At 38.9% G+C, this 15,359-nt stretch overlaps 1 protein-coding gene across 6 annotated transcripts in view; it reads left to right on the top strand.

The window, feature by feature from the left end:
- Nucleotides 1-15,359, top strand: part of PCDH9 (protocadherin 9) — a 931,878-nt gene that overhangs the window by 487,090 nt on the left and 429,429 nt on the right. The window lies entirely within an intron of this gene.

The following is a 15,359-nucleotide window of genomic DNA, read 5'->3' as shown; positions in this document are numbered from 1 at the left end:
AAAATCATATTTACATCTGCCAGATATTTTCTGAAGGAAATTATCAGCATTTAAATCCAATTTATCCTTCAAGGGCTGTGTTGGAATCATGAAATCACCACAGCCTTAACTGTATGGCCTTGCAACATGAAGATATTTTAAGATTTAGATAAAGGTCTCCTATGCTATCAAAACTTAAATCAGAGCACTGGACATAATAAAAAGGATTATGTAAAAATTCAGCGCCATTTGGTACTATGAACAGAAAACTCAACTAATTCCCCTGCCCTAGCCTGATTGTGCTCTGCAATTAATTCTACCCCGCTTGATTATCACCAGGAATGGGGGGGGGAAAAACCCAAACCTTTTCTCTTTCCATAAGAAGGGTGTTTTTCTTAATTTTATGCAATGCATCAGTTGCATATTAATCTAATATTGATAAAAGAAGCAAGCCACTTGTTGTAAATTCTAAATTTTAAAGATGAAAAAAACAAGCCCCTTTTGCACTCACATCTATGGCTGTCTGAATGAAAAGTTAAACTATACATTTGTTCATGACATAAACCTTATTGACCCCATGTATGCAGTTAACATTCATGACAATGCATCTTAAAGATACAAATCTTTTCCTGACTGGGTGTTGTCAAGATTATAATACAGATAATAACATGATTAGACCTGGTAATAACATAATTAGAGGTAAAGTCTTAGAGAGGATTTAAGTTTTGATAGCATAGGAGACCTTCATCTAAATCTTAAATATCTTAATGTTGCAAGGCCATACAGTTAAGGCTGTGGTGATTTCACGATTCCAACACAGCCCTTGAAGGATAAATTGGATTTAAATGCTGATGATTTAGCTGGATTAGTAGCTTGTGCAAGTTCTTTCAGATGGACATCCATATGGATTGAAAGACAGACAGACTAAGATAGGAGGCATTTTCCTTCCCTAGCTACCCTCTTTAAGATCATGCCTGATCTTCAGAAAACAAAAACTGTTCATTTCCATTACTGTTTAGATAATATTGCCCATGGTATGAAGTGAAAGATGCTGATTGAATTTACACAACATTGTTCAAAAATGGATTCTCAGTGAACTGCTTCTGATTCCTTCTTATAGCAGCAACTCTTTTACCTACACTGTAAGCATTATGCATGGACCATGAGTGTGCATCTTGAAGAAGGCACAAGTCAGCCCACTGCACTCTATACTGGGGCAGGAGAAGGAAATTCTCCGCCTCAGAAATTCTCAGATTCTGGGAGCAATGCCAGAGGAGAAATCAACTGGGCTTGAATTCTCCTATTAGGAACTGGTCTGTGTTGGAGACAGCTTAGCAAGCATAGCAATGCCCATGTTTGGGTTGTCTTTGAGGATTGAATCAGGGATCTCTGGATCTAAAAGCACACATTTCTGCCACTTTAGTTAAAGGACGAGGCTAACTACCATGGAGGTGGTAACAGACACACAAACCTCTATTTGAAATCTAACCATCAAGGGGACTAAAGACTAACATTGTGTTAATGTGGGTCACATAAGCACTTAATGTAATTTGTGTCTTTGAAAAAGCAGTTTGGAGAAGTGGATGACCCTTGAGTCTGTTGTATTAGGAATAGGGGATTTTTAGTCCCTTCTCTGCCTGAAGAGACCTTGTGAAACCTTTCAGTTATCTAATTTGTAAAATGGATGAAAGATGATTGCCTTCCCCTAAGGTAGAGAAAAGTGACTTTGGTTAATAAAGGTTGTGAAGCGCACAGTCATATTAACGGCAGGCAGAGGAAGGGTGTTTGCTCTCTCCTTCTCTTGTCAAAAATGTGTTACATTTTACCAGGAATGTGTGACAGATCTGCCAAACATGGGACACTTGGTAGGTCTGCTCCAGTAAAGATTAATAGAAAAACAACAGCAGCAGCAATAACAAAATGAAATGAACCAGACCTAAATGTTGGCAAAGAGCTGTGTTTCTTCTTGTATATATTTCTATGCTCTTACCTAGACAGTTATTGGACACCATATCTAAAGCAACATCTATATCACAAACAAATGATAGTTACTATAACCAGTTTATTAGAGGCTCCCATGTCCCTTATAATTGTCAGTTATCAGCAAAATAAAATATCATTTGCTATTATGGATTGACTAATAATCTAAACCCAAGCAAAGTAATCACTTCTGGTGGATAAACACTGAGAAGGGTTGAGGAATAAGCAGGACCAGGCCTGCTTAAAGTTAAAACTAGTTCTAGATTTCCACTGAGGACAGATCAAGCTTTATTCCTGTTTTGATACTTCAGAACTATAATTGGCTAAACAATAAAAGTCCAATTCACAAGTGAGGATTTTTATCAAGGCTCTTGTTCTATAACCCATGAAGGAGATTATAATGGGGAAAAAAAAGGTATTTCATGAGCTGGAAAGGGACTGTGAAATGCTATAACTGGGAGCTGAGAAACAAACATAAAATAGAAGTTAAAGATGCTGCTTTGTTAGCTTGGATCAAATCTCAGCCATATACAGCTGTTCACAAGCAGAGGTCAAGTACCAGTTCCAACTGCTGAAATAATCAATGACTACAGATATTGCACTCAACCTCTGTTAATAATTCCAGGGCCACTGTATACCAGAGACACAGTCACTCACTCACAAACTGTAAGCTGTAAAGTTTGTTCAATTGTATGTATCAATTGTAGTTGGTGTCACATTTAATAGATGCATGACCAGAAGTAGTGGTTTGAGTTTTGCATACTTTTCTATAGTTGTTGACAGGAGAGTTTTGTTGGCACAGTGCTTTACATTTGAGAACACTGTTTGAGTATAATTGGTTCTGACTAACAGGTGAGGCCGTTGGAAGTCTCCACATAATGAATTGAGGGCATAGGGAGATCAATGAAAGTCTTTCCATTGACTCCACTGGAATTTAGAGAAGGCTCTGTAAGGTCTCACTGTAATTCTTGTGATTTTTCTCATCACCATCCTGCTCCCATTCAAGTCGATAGAAACTCCCATTTATGCCAACGGTTAAGGATTGAACCCTGTGTTAGGGAAATCTTTCCTTATTGAGATCAAATATTTTCTCTGAGATTTCTGCATTTTCCATTTTTAACACATTTTTAAACTTGTAAACCTGCTAAAGACTGCTCTTTGTTCACTTGAAGTCATTGGCCAAAGTCCCAAATAGGAGTGAGTGAGTTTCTGCAGAACTGTGTGGAAAAGATAGTAAGAATGAAATATAGGGGAAGTCTGGTTAGTTAGTTGTGTTAGGGAGCTTGGGAAAGGAGCAGAGTTGTCTGGTGTGTATGGTGAGCATTCAAGTGGAGGTATGTATGCCTTTGAGTGTCGGAATTAGTGGGGGGTTGTAATGATAGATGCATTTTTCATTCCTTGCTTTTTTGGTTTTGTGTTAGGTATCCTGGCCCAATTTTGTATTGACCAGTGTTGACTTACACACAGTACTATGTTTGTGCATAACCATAACTATGATATGTTATGTTGGACTTATGTCTCCTATATGAACTAATATCATAGAATATCAGGGTTGGAAGGGACCTCAGGAGATCATCTAGTCCACCCCGCTGTCCAAAGCAGGACCAATCCCCAATTTTGGCACCACATCCCTAAATGGCCCCCTCAAGGATTGAACTAACAACCCTGGGTTTAGCAGGCCAATGCTCAAACCACTGAGCTATCCTTCCCTCCCCAGTCTCTTCATATTTTTCAGCCCACATGTGTAACATAGTATTTTAATGTCATACATAATAAATGTCCTTTCTACAGATGGGGTAAAAAAATTACTTTGGGATCCACCTGTGTAGGGTCAGTACTATGCTTTGAAAAGTTCAAGACATTGAACAGTGGATTGGATCCAATTCTGGGTATTCCTGTAAACTGGGACATGTGGTTGCTAGATCAATACAGTCTATGTTGCACTTCTTTGGGACCTCATCCATTGAGATTAACAAAAAAGATTCGCATTGACTTCAGTGGGCACTGGATTTAGGTTCCTAATACATAACTTTAAATTCAAGAATAATGCTAAGGTCCTGATTCTGACACCCTTATGTTGCAAGTAATCCCAACTGAGTATTAAGTACCACTCAGAGAGATAAGTGTGGCAGAATTGGGCTCTAAGTGACTTTATACTGATCTTGAAAACAAAATTACATTCCACCCTCTATGTTTGTACATGGTGACAGACTGACTGTAGTTTCTCTTTCCCCACCCAATAAATCAGAGATTTAGGGCCAGCAGTACATAACCCATTTACATTCCAATCCCTCCAGCAACCCCAACTTTTTTGAGTCAGTAAGAAGCAACAGAAGGAAGAGGGGAGCTAGTGTGCCTATAGTTTCATAAGAAAAAAAAAGGGTGGGGGAGTTGTATTGCCTGGGGACCTAAGGGGAAGAAGATGAGAGTAAGAAGTATCATGGGGGAACTTCACAGGCTGATTGTGGAAATAGCAATGGAGACCTCATGAATGAAGGCACGGGGTGGGAACTTATAGGGTGTAACTCTTTTGGAGGTGAACTTTGGGGAAGGAGAACTTAGGGAAGCCTGGTAACAAAAGGAGGAAGTAGTGTGGGAGAATCTCATGTATGGGGGAGAGATGTTGTGATGGTGGGCATATTAAGTATAAAATTGAAGATGGGAGTTGACACCCCTTAGTACTTCTCCTACATCCTATGAAGACTTGGACAACAAGTACAGGTTACATTTGAACATCTTTCTCAGTTTCATACTTCTTCCAAACAGCAAATTTGTGATTCAAGAGTATAATAGGGAAAGGGCTAGATGAATACATGTTTCACAGCAGTTTCTTTGCCAGGTTAATTTTCCCCAAGAAACTGATACAACCTGCAGTACAGAATGAAGAATACTTTGTTCTTAAATCATATCAACATAACAAATGAAGGAAGAGGCATGAGAAAAATATGGAGGGTAGATTTTCATTTAAAATTTCCTGATTTTTTTTCAATTTCACAAATATGTTAACATTTGAAATCCTTGTTTTATAAATACCCTCACCCTTTCGCATAAAGATTTTAAATGCATCTATATAATGCACCCACATATATAATATATGTGTGTGTATGATATGTGGATATCTGTAAAATCTTTGTGAAGAGGTTGGAGGTTTTATTTATTTATTGTTTGTGAGGAATATATTATGAATATAAAATCCGACTAGCCAAAAGGAATAATAATCCTCCTTCTCACCTGACCTTTCCCAACCACTGAAACTTTATGTATTGATCAGAGAGATTGGCTAAGGGATAAACACATAGTTCTTCTTTTATTGGCAACTGTTTATACTTTAGCAATAGATACTGTAAGCATCACTTTCTTATGTTCAATAAAAGCTAATCTTAAGTGACCACTCTACTGACTAAAAAAAAATCAGTTGCTTGAGGTGATGATTAAAAAGAAATGATGCAGAGTTGTACTCAGTATGTTTGGTGATACTTAAGGTTGGTGTCTTAAGACAGAAGGTTGGCTAATAAAGACAGCTTCTAATAGAGCTTTCACTGTAACTAGTTTGTAAAAATGTTCTGTTCTTATGGACAAATATCTTCATGTAACTGTGATTTTGGGGGCTCATTGATTAAAATAGGTGTTATGTAGAGATCCTTTATTAAAATTATGGAAATTAAATTCCAAATTGCTTTGCTTTTATCAAAGTGAACTCCATTTTCCTTTCTCAAAGAGAGTTGCTAAATATAGGTGAGCCAGTTAGGTTAAAATTAAAACAGACTCCCAACCATGATCAATTATAACAGCATCCCAGATTTAACCACCTGTTTCTTTGTAATTGTTTAATATTGTGAGTAATAGCCCAGGCAATATGAAGCATTCTGATTCATACAGATGGAAAAGATCTAATGACCACTTTGCCCCACCCGTCTGTCGTTCTCTGTTGTATATTTTCCAACATTTTGTCCAGTCTAGTTTTATATGTCTCAAATAATGAACTTCCACCACTATCTTTGCCAGATTATTCCACAGCCAAATGGATTTCAGTGTCATTATTTTCCCAGAAATTTAGCTTAAAATTTCTGTTATAATTTTACCCTTACACTCACAGTTACTATAACATGTACTTTCATAATAATTGCTCTGCTCTTTTAGTGCTAATAGCCTTGACATTTTTGTAGAGTTATGTCACTCCTCAATTCTGTTGCTCTTGCCAGAGCTTCCTTCAATTTATCAATAACTCTGTGGTGTCCTGACCCTAATCTTGAATGTATAGTTGCACCAGAGCAATATGGAGAAATAGAATATTTTCTCCTTGTTCCAAGATGCCTTTCCTACTACAGCCTGTTTGTGTTGCCCTTTCTTCCTGTCATACAGTACTGCAAACTCACATCTAATTTGCTGTAGACTATCATTTGAAAGTCTGTTTCAGCATTACTACCTGTTAAATTTTCTCTTTCCTATTGACTACATGTGTTTTTGAATCTCATTTTGTAGTTTTCTCTTATTTCTAATCTCCCTATGTCTGTTGCTGGTTTTTTATCCCCTCCTATTTCAGCGTCTTCTGTGAATTTCATTAAATGCTGCATCATCCTTGTGAGAAGGTGGCAATCCCACCTGCCCTGAACAGAGGATACACACAAGGAATATAGTACAAAGTTGCTCCCTTCCTGGGGTTTACCTTTATTGTTAATTTAAGTGACATCAAAGCATAAAACTCACCCTCAGCTTTCTCCTCAATATTGGCTATTCCTAGGCATTTCCTTGTAGAACTTTTTCTGTCCTGCTTCCTGTCTCAGAGAGACATTCCAGTATCTCATCAATCCTGACTGGAGTTAATAAGGGTCACCTGCTGGTGTGACCCTTTGCATATCCTTATGCTCCCTTATTCCTTTGTTTGAATGATCAGCAAAGGTCACAATCAAGTTCATACATTGTAAGCAAATTGAGGCAGGTGTTGCACATTTGTAGAGTATCTACAGTGTTTGTTTTTCTGTGGAAAATGTTGACCTTTTGTGGAAAAAAACTAAAAACTTGGGGTGTTTGGACAAATCCAGAAAACTTTCCAACTGAAACCAAACATATGTTTTGGGTTTTTTTGCATTTTAAATACAATGTTCAATTTTCAATGTTGGGGGAGAATAAAACCCACATCGTTTTCTGACCAGCTCCAGTCTGGGTGCTTGCATGCGTACTTGCTTCCAGACCACTAAGATTTAATTCACTGTGGGATATTATGGATTTCCAATGTTTCTAAGTATAGTACTTTCTGTAAGGCTTATACCATTTTTGCAATAATGCCCTTTGCTCATTAATCCCTGTTGCTACCTCGAGAACACACAAGTTTTGTTCATAGTTTAGGGATGAGATAGTGGAGGAAGCAGACTTCAAAATGTATGCTATTGTTATTATGCCTTTAAAGAACGAAGGGCATGGGAAATGAACTCTTCTTTTCAGATGGAGAACATATCTGTTTCACAGTGAGAGCCTAATTTTGTACATGGCAAAAGGAGCATTCTTGTCATGTTGTCTCATGGGTTTTTCCTGTTTTAAAAAAAGTTGAAACAAGGTCAGACATTCTTCAGAGTGTCAGGATAACACAATGCATCCCGTTTCCTTACGTAGCCAAAAATGAAATTAAAGCAAAGCTACTGCTGAACAATGATAAATTTAAAAAGCTATAAAGCATAATTGGAAAACACCACAAATAAAAGCTTTATATTTTTATACAGGAAAAGAAGCTTAAATTCTTGTAACAGCATATATTAAATAATAAGTCAAACATTTGCCTTTTTAGCCAGTGCCTTTTGGGTTCTGCCCTCTATTTTCACTTATTTCTTCAGATGTATTTAAAAGTGCCTGCCCACTGCTCTTGATACTTCCACAGGCAATTAAAATAAGCCAAATGCATAGGATAAAAATCCCAAATGCAGCAACTTGCCATCCACACCAACCCTGAACTCAAAAAAATAGATGGCTCAATGAAGCAGCCAATATTTAAAGAGGCAGTATTTCTCATATTGCTTGCACCCTCCACACTATCTTCTCCTCAAAAGGCTTGGGAAAGATTAACAAATCCAGGCCCTGCTGGACAAGTGGGGAGTGAGTCCCAGTGTTTCCATCACGAGGAAAAATGAAGTTCTCATTTTCTTCAATGGAAGTTTCACCCATGTGAGCCAGAGAAGCATGGGCCTTGAGGGGCAAATTTTCCAATTTAAACATGCAACTCTTTCCCCGTCACCCCCAGCAGCCTCAGCAGTGTGGGGTGATTTGTCTTGGCCAGCAGGGAAAAGAAACCTATGGGGCTTTTTTAAGGGTCGTTCCCCTCTTCTCCACCCTTATGTGGGCATTCAGCATCTTCATGGAATTAGAGGAGGGGACTAGGAAAGGGTTTTATAACCACAGAATAGTGGCTGATTGAATACATTAAAGGATGTAGTTTATCAGACCTTTTCCTTTCCTAGGACTCCATTCCACACTTGGGAGCAACTGTTCTCTTCCCTCTCTACCTCTGCCCCAACCTCCATTTTGGATTAGAGTAGGACTGGGTGTCTTGGTGATGTGCCAGTCATATTTCTGGCTGACAAGAAAGTTTCCCTCCCTGCCAAACTGGCCCAAATGGTGTAGATTTTTTCTTCTTCCTCTCTTCAGACCCAACAGGTCAGTCAGATTATTCAGGTGTTTGTTGTTCCCACTTCACAGGGGTCCAGTGGAATTGGAATCACAATTAAGTGAGTGTTGGGGTGGGGAGGGCGCTGCAGCTCCTAGTACAGCAAAGGATCACTCACTTTTCCCGCCTCCCATATCTCTCCCTCCCCCTTATACAAGGATTGAAGTTGTATAAGGGTCTGAGCAATGGTGGTGGGACCAAGTTAAGGGTTTGGAGAAAGGATGGTGTGTGTGTATGGGGGCAGTAGTCTCCCAGGTGGTATGGATTACAGATGGGAGGTTGACCTGTACTGAATGAATCATTGCCAGATGTGCTAAGTTAATAAAGTTGCATTCCTGATCATAACCCAGAATTTAGAGGTTTAAGCATGAATCCCTAAGGTATGACAAAGTGCTTTGCCTAACATGTTGGGTAATGTAAGCATCTCCCTCATCACAACCACCATAAATTTAGCTGGGGTGAAAGTCTCACTTTACAGGCCTAGTCTCACTACAGCATGTATAGTCTCGCAACAGCTGTTGGATGTCATGGATTTAGCTGCAAGGTGGAATGTCTGTGTTCAGGAGATAGTTTGCATCCATTCCACTTCTTGGATATTATGCCCAAAGCATGAATTTAAAATTGGCTTAGTATCCTTAGGAGTGATGATGCCTACTGAGGGATAGCTCAGTGGTTTGAGCATTGACCTGCTAAACCCAGGGTTGTGAGTTCAATCCTTGAGGGGGCCATTTAGGGATCTGGGACAAAAATTGGTCCTGCTTTAAGCAGGGGGGTAGACTCGATGACCTCCTGAGGTCTCTTCCAACCCTGATATTCTATGATTTAAGGGGAAAAAAAAGTAGTTTGGACATATTCATTTGTACTCCTTGTACATGTGTCTATATATAGCTGCAAAACTATGGTCTGCAGCACAGGAAATAACCTGTTTGATCTGGGCATACTAATTTCCTTCTAATCCTCTGAAGTTGAGTTGTAAAAACATTGATTTGATTTTAAATATCAGAGTTAGTCTGTATAATTGGGAAAATAAAGTTCCAGAAAACCCAAATTGTGAATATTTGTTCAATTTAAAAAAAATATACATTGGCTGCATTCATTTTTTGTGAACATTGAATCCATTTGATTTTTATTGGTTAAAAATGTTTGAATTTCACTTTCCTGCTATACCAGATAAAACAGAGGTCGGCAACGTTTGGCACCCGGCCTGTCAGGGTAAAATTGCCTGCGGGCCAGGCCGGTTTGTTTATCTGGAGTGTCTGCAGGCACGGAACCCCACAGCTCCCATTGGCCATGGTTTGCCATTCCTGCCAATGAGAGCTGCAGGAAGCAGTGCAGACTGAGGGACGTGCTAGCCACTGCTTCCTGCAGCTCCCATTGGCCAGGAACGGTGAACCACGGCCAGTGGAAGCTTCAGGGTTCCGTGCCTGCAGACGCTCCAGATAAACAAACCGGCCAGGCCCATCACCAGCTTTACCCTGATGGACCTGGTGCCAAAGGTTGCCAACCTCTGAGATAAATGCTTCTGGGGGAAAAGAAGAAATTGAATAGGAAGGGAAAGCAGAATTTGAAAGATCAGTGTCAAAATATTAACGCCGTGATCTTGTGTTCTGCTGTGCAACACATCCAGTGTGAGGAGAAGAAATTCTTCTCCTGGCTCAGAAATTCTGGGATTCTAAGAGATGGCCAGTCGAAATTCTTTATAGAAATCTGCTTCAGACCAGTCTTGGCCCATACTTTCTTTCGTATTTGGATGACCTGAACAATAGCTACTTCCTATCCCTTCTGTACTAGACCAGCACACAAAGTAGCAAAGACAACTAACTTTAGGAAGTCACTTTTGTTCCTCTGCCAGCTCTGATAGTCTCTCATCCCTGCGTAATTGTTTGTAGTGTTTCATGAAGATCTTGTTAATCCCTATAGATTGTATAAAGTTATTCCCTTTGGATGACCTAATTGAAGCAATTAATGTGGATGTATTATTGGAGTTTAGTAACTGGGCCCACAGCCTCCTTACTATATTTCCAGAGTGATGCAAGTTATTTAGGAAAAAAGAAAAGGAGTACTTGTGGCACCTTAGAGGCTAACAAATTTATTAGAGCATAAGCTTTCGTGAGTTACAGCTCACTTCATCGGATGCATTTATGCATTTATGCATCTTATGAAGTGAGCTGTAACTCACGAAAGCTTATGCTCTAATAAATTTGTTAGTCTCTAAGGTGCCACAAGTACTCCTTTTCTTTTTGCGAATACAGACTAACACGGCTGCTACTCTGAAACAAGTTATTTAGGAAAAGTGATGGGCATTTCTTCTTTATAAGCAGGGACAAAATTAAGGAATATGCAAGATAAAAGGATAATCAGGTGTTCAGTTGGGGGTTAATTTACAATTAGACATTTATTATCTGCTCTTTTTTAAAAAAATTAAATTTCTATTGAAAGGCAGTTTTTGCCTTGATGGCCTCTTTGTTTTGACAATGGCTATGAGACAAGGTTCTCTGGAGGCTCATGAGAGAGCACAGGAAAAACTTAATTAGCATTTAAAAGGGAGAAATTCATCTGTAACCTGATAAATTCAAAAAAATCTGTAGCTTCAATTAGGGTGACCAGACAGCAAATGTGAAAAATCGGGACAGGAGGTGGGAGGTAATAGGAGCCTATATAAAAAAAGACCCCAAAATCAGGACTGTTCCTATAAAATTGGGACATTTGGTCACCCTAGCTTCAATAATAGTCAGAACTAACTAGGTTTGTGATGGTTAGACAACATACTACAGCACCAGGATTGTGGGAGTGTACATATGCTGTCTGAGAGGCAATGTGGTTCAGCGGGATAACAAACTTAACTGGCGATCTGGGTTCTGTTCTCATTTCTTCTATTGGCCTATCATATCTTTGTATCTCTTTCCTTTTCCACCATTTGTCTGTCTTGTTTATTTAGTTTGCAAGCTCTTTGTGGGAGGGAGGATTATCTCTCATTATGTGTTTGTACAGCACTATCCTAATAGTTTAATAATAATTTCACATTCTACTTCAGGACTGCATTTTCTGAAACATGCAAATATGCATGATAGAGCCACTTGTTTTGTAAGACAGGACTCATGTCTGAAATGAGCTTAACCTCACAAAATCATCAGACAAAAACATTTTTTTTTATCCTCAAATCACATATTATAGTAGATCTACTGAAGATTTGGAACCAAATTGTAGTCTGTTTCTCTGGTTTAATACAGGAATAGCTGCACTGAAATCAATGAAAGTTATCTGGGCTTACACGCATGTAGCTGACAGAATTTTCCCCTTGAAGGATAGATGTCTCTCTAAATGAATTCTTTGCCATCTCTAAGCCACTAATACAATAGGTAAAGATACTGATGACACTCTATTCTTTCCATGCCATATTTATTTTTTCATATTTTTTAAAATGATAGTCTTCCCATCAATTAAAATGCACAGTACAATAGCAAAGGCTCCCCATAAACATCCTCTGACTCTCAGCCCACTCTGATCTTAAAAGCCCAAGAACAAATTTTATCAAAAAGTTTCCATTGTCCCTCCCTGTTTTTGAGTTCCTGAGCCCTATTCTGTGGTTTTAAAATCACATTTTTCTATTTTAAAAATGTTTTTTTCTCTCCCCTATTGCTGTGTGAAAGTCCCACTCAAGCAACAGGGAAGAGTGAGTGTCTGTGTACATAGTAGATTATCACTGGGATCTGCAGCATTATTTTCAGAACTGGCGTTTACTTGGTTAGAGAGAAACATATACAGTTGCATTCCTTTCCTAGGTCTTTGATTTCACATTCCTCAGAAGTGTGCTGAGTGGTTAGAGACAGGGCTCCTAAGCAATGTTCCCTCTAACTTTTGACAGGCTGTGTGTGCAAAAAAATTCTTCTGTGCAAAATTTTGACAGGCCGTGTGCGCAAAAAATTTCTTCTGTGCAAATTGTGCTTCTGTGCAAATTTTGGGCGTGTGGTATTTCCATGTGTGAGGGGTTTAAGATCTGTGTGCGCGTGCACACACCACAGCTTAGAGGGAACAGTGTTCCTGAGTTGTATTTGTAGTTGTGCTAATGATTCGCTGTGTGGCACAGGGCAAGTCACTTATGGGGACACTTAGCGAGATTCTCACCCCTGCTCTAGCCCCATAACCCTGCATATAAAGAATGTTATGACATAAAAGGCTCTAAAAGCACAAGAACTACTGAAGTTATAAGGCTGCCTCTTAAGGATCCTGATAGGAGCCATGACTGGGGGCAGTCTCATAGCATTGCAGAGATTCTAAGCAATGCCACAGCTTAGAGGGCAGAGCCCAAAGAGGTTGCTGTAATTTAGACAGGCCCTTAATGTAGTCTAAAGTATGCAGCTTGGGGCCCCCACGCCCTAGGATTGACAGAGCCCAAAGACGTCATCAAAGCCTTCATAATCCCCCTCCTTCTCTGCAAATCCCTCTACCCATTTTTCTTTTGTGGTTTTAAAAATGTTTTTGTCTTTGTTCCTGCTGTATGAAGACCCATACAAACCAGGAGACTGACTGGATACATAGTAGAAACAGTCAATTTTGACTAGGTACTAAGTGATGTCAAATGCACACAGTGAACAAACAAAAATTCTAATCTCTTAAAGTAACCGCGGCCACTGGGAGCTGCGGGCGGCCATGCCTGGTGATGGTCAATGTAAACACTGTCTCGCGGCCCACTAGTGGATTACCCTGATGGTTGCCCACCACTGCTCTTGGTACTGGGTCTGTAGGGCATAAGGAAGAACAACCTAGAGGTTGGTTCGCTACCAATAGCAATTTCTGAGTATCTTCTCCTGGCTGTGTTGTCAAAGCAGGGAGCACTGATTGCTGATGCAGATCTTTATTGCATAAACTACTCTATAGAAAATACAATAGAGATCTGCCCTACAGGTAGGAGTTTTGCAGTGTGGTCCAGGAAGAGCATTTTGCCATATTTAATATTTTAGAAGTTTCTAACAAAAGATATGGATTTCCCTTTGTATGCTATGATTCTTATCTGCCAGACATCCAAAGGGGAGACACATGCTCTTCTGTTGTAAAGTTATCTGCAGCTCCCCTTCCCTTTTTTTTGTCCTTTTGATGTCATTGCCATTTCTATTGCAATCATTTTCACATCCTTCCTTCTGTAAAAAATAAACTGGAAATATTATTTTCAATTATTATTCACCTTAGATTTCTTCCAAAAGCCAAAATATTGTTTTTGGTGGTTGTTTCTTCCTTTTTGGATTTTATCTGAGAAAAATACAAACTCTATAGAAACTGCATTTATTTGAGCTGTGCAGTAAAACGTGAATCATCAGTGTGTGTCTAGTAACTTGCACAAAGAAAACAACATTAAGAAATGCCTAGTCTTCTTGACCCTTATCAGTTTTGCCCAAAGCAACAATACTGCTTGTCACATACTGTGTAAGATGATATCAGGTTCTGCCTTAACTACAGTGCTGGTATGTTCTGTAATAGAGGGCATGACCACTTAACAAAATGGAGAAAATTATTTAATCTCTTCTTTTATGCAAAATCACACATTGTGTTCCTAAATATGTGTCTATGAACCAGTCAGGATCCATTTCTGATAGGTGGATGAGGTACCTTGAGTGAACGAATATGCTCTTTTCATGAGAGAAGCTATGAACAAATCATTTTAAATAAAAAATGCATAATTTAAAATCATAATATAAAAAGCTATGTAACATTACTTGATAGTTTGGCTTCTCAAATACGTGAAGTCAAATATTCTTTGCAAAAGGGAATTACTATAAAAACAACTTAGCATGGTATCCTCTTGGCAAGCCAAGAAATACCAAAGCAACCAATTTACAATGGCCAACTTGCTACAGCATATTGTGTTGTCATATGATTCTGTCAGGCAGGACACTTATCACATCCTCTCAGATCCATTCACTTGTGTAAGTAAAGCAGTATGGTGTGTGCTCTGATCATCTAATTTAGGTAGTATATAAGTGATTCAGTAGGTGGTGCCCTTCCAGATGTATCAGTATTGAATGAGTGTTCGCTCCATAACGCTGTTGGAGTGGGGACATTTTGCTGCTGGTAGTGTCAACTTTTCCATGAGACATAATTATTGTTCTAACCACTTGAGTTCATTAAAGACCATGCTGACTTTGGTATCTTGGCCAAACTCCTTTTGATTACCAAAATTTACCCAGAAGTTTCAGATTGGAGTGGATATTCAGCCTAATTTGTCCTTAACTACCGATGTGTCCAGCTTCAGTGTGCTCTTAAACCGATGTCATGTATCATGCAGTGGTAGGTGAAATATATAATTTGAAAGTATTATACTGTAGAGAAAATAAAATCAGGATAAGATATTGTTTTTAAACTATTAGGGTCCAACATTGCAGATTTTTTGCAAGCAGAGATCACCCTTCTGAATGGTAGGCACTGTGCTTCCTGCACTGCAAAAAGGAGCTACAAAACTTCCCAGAAGTCCTCAAAATCTCTTGGTCTTTGAGAAACTCTTGACAAAGCTCTGGAACCCTTAATCCACCTAGTGTCACCTGATAGAATATAGTTGTGTATTGAATATAAGCATCTTGCTCAAAAGAGCCAGTGACAGTAATTATCAATGCGTTTCTTGATTTCTTACCTAATTTAATCACTGACATTGCCCACAATAAGTATTGAAAGAAGTTAGTCATGCTGCTCACGTGACCATAGGCAAAAAAAAAAAAAAGGAAAACTGAGGAAATGCACTGTGGAAGTACATCCA

The sequence above is a fragment of the Dermochelys coriacea genome, chromosome 1 (genome assembly GCF_009764565.3).
Source record: "Dermochelys coriacea isolate rDerCor1 chromosome 1, rDerCor1.pri.v4, whole genome shotgun sequence".
In the NCBI taxonomy this organism is placed as follows: domain Eukaryota; kingdom Metazoa; phylum Chordata; order Testudines; family Dermochelyidae; genus Dermochelys; species Dermochelys coriacea.
The sequence above is the reverse complement of the archived record's forward strand: the minus strand, read 5'-3'. Positions and strand labels throughout refer to the sequence as shown.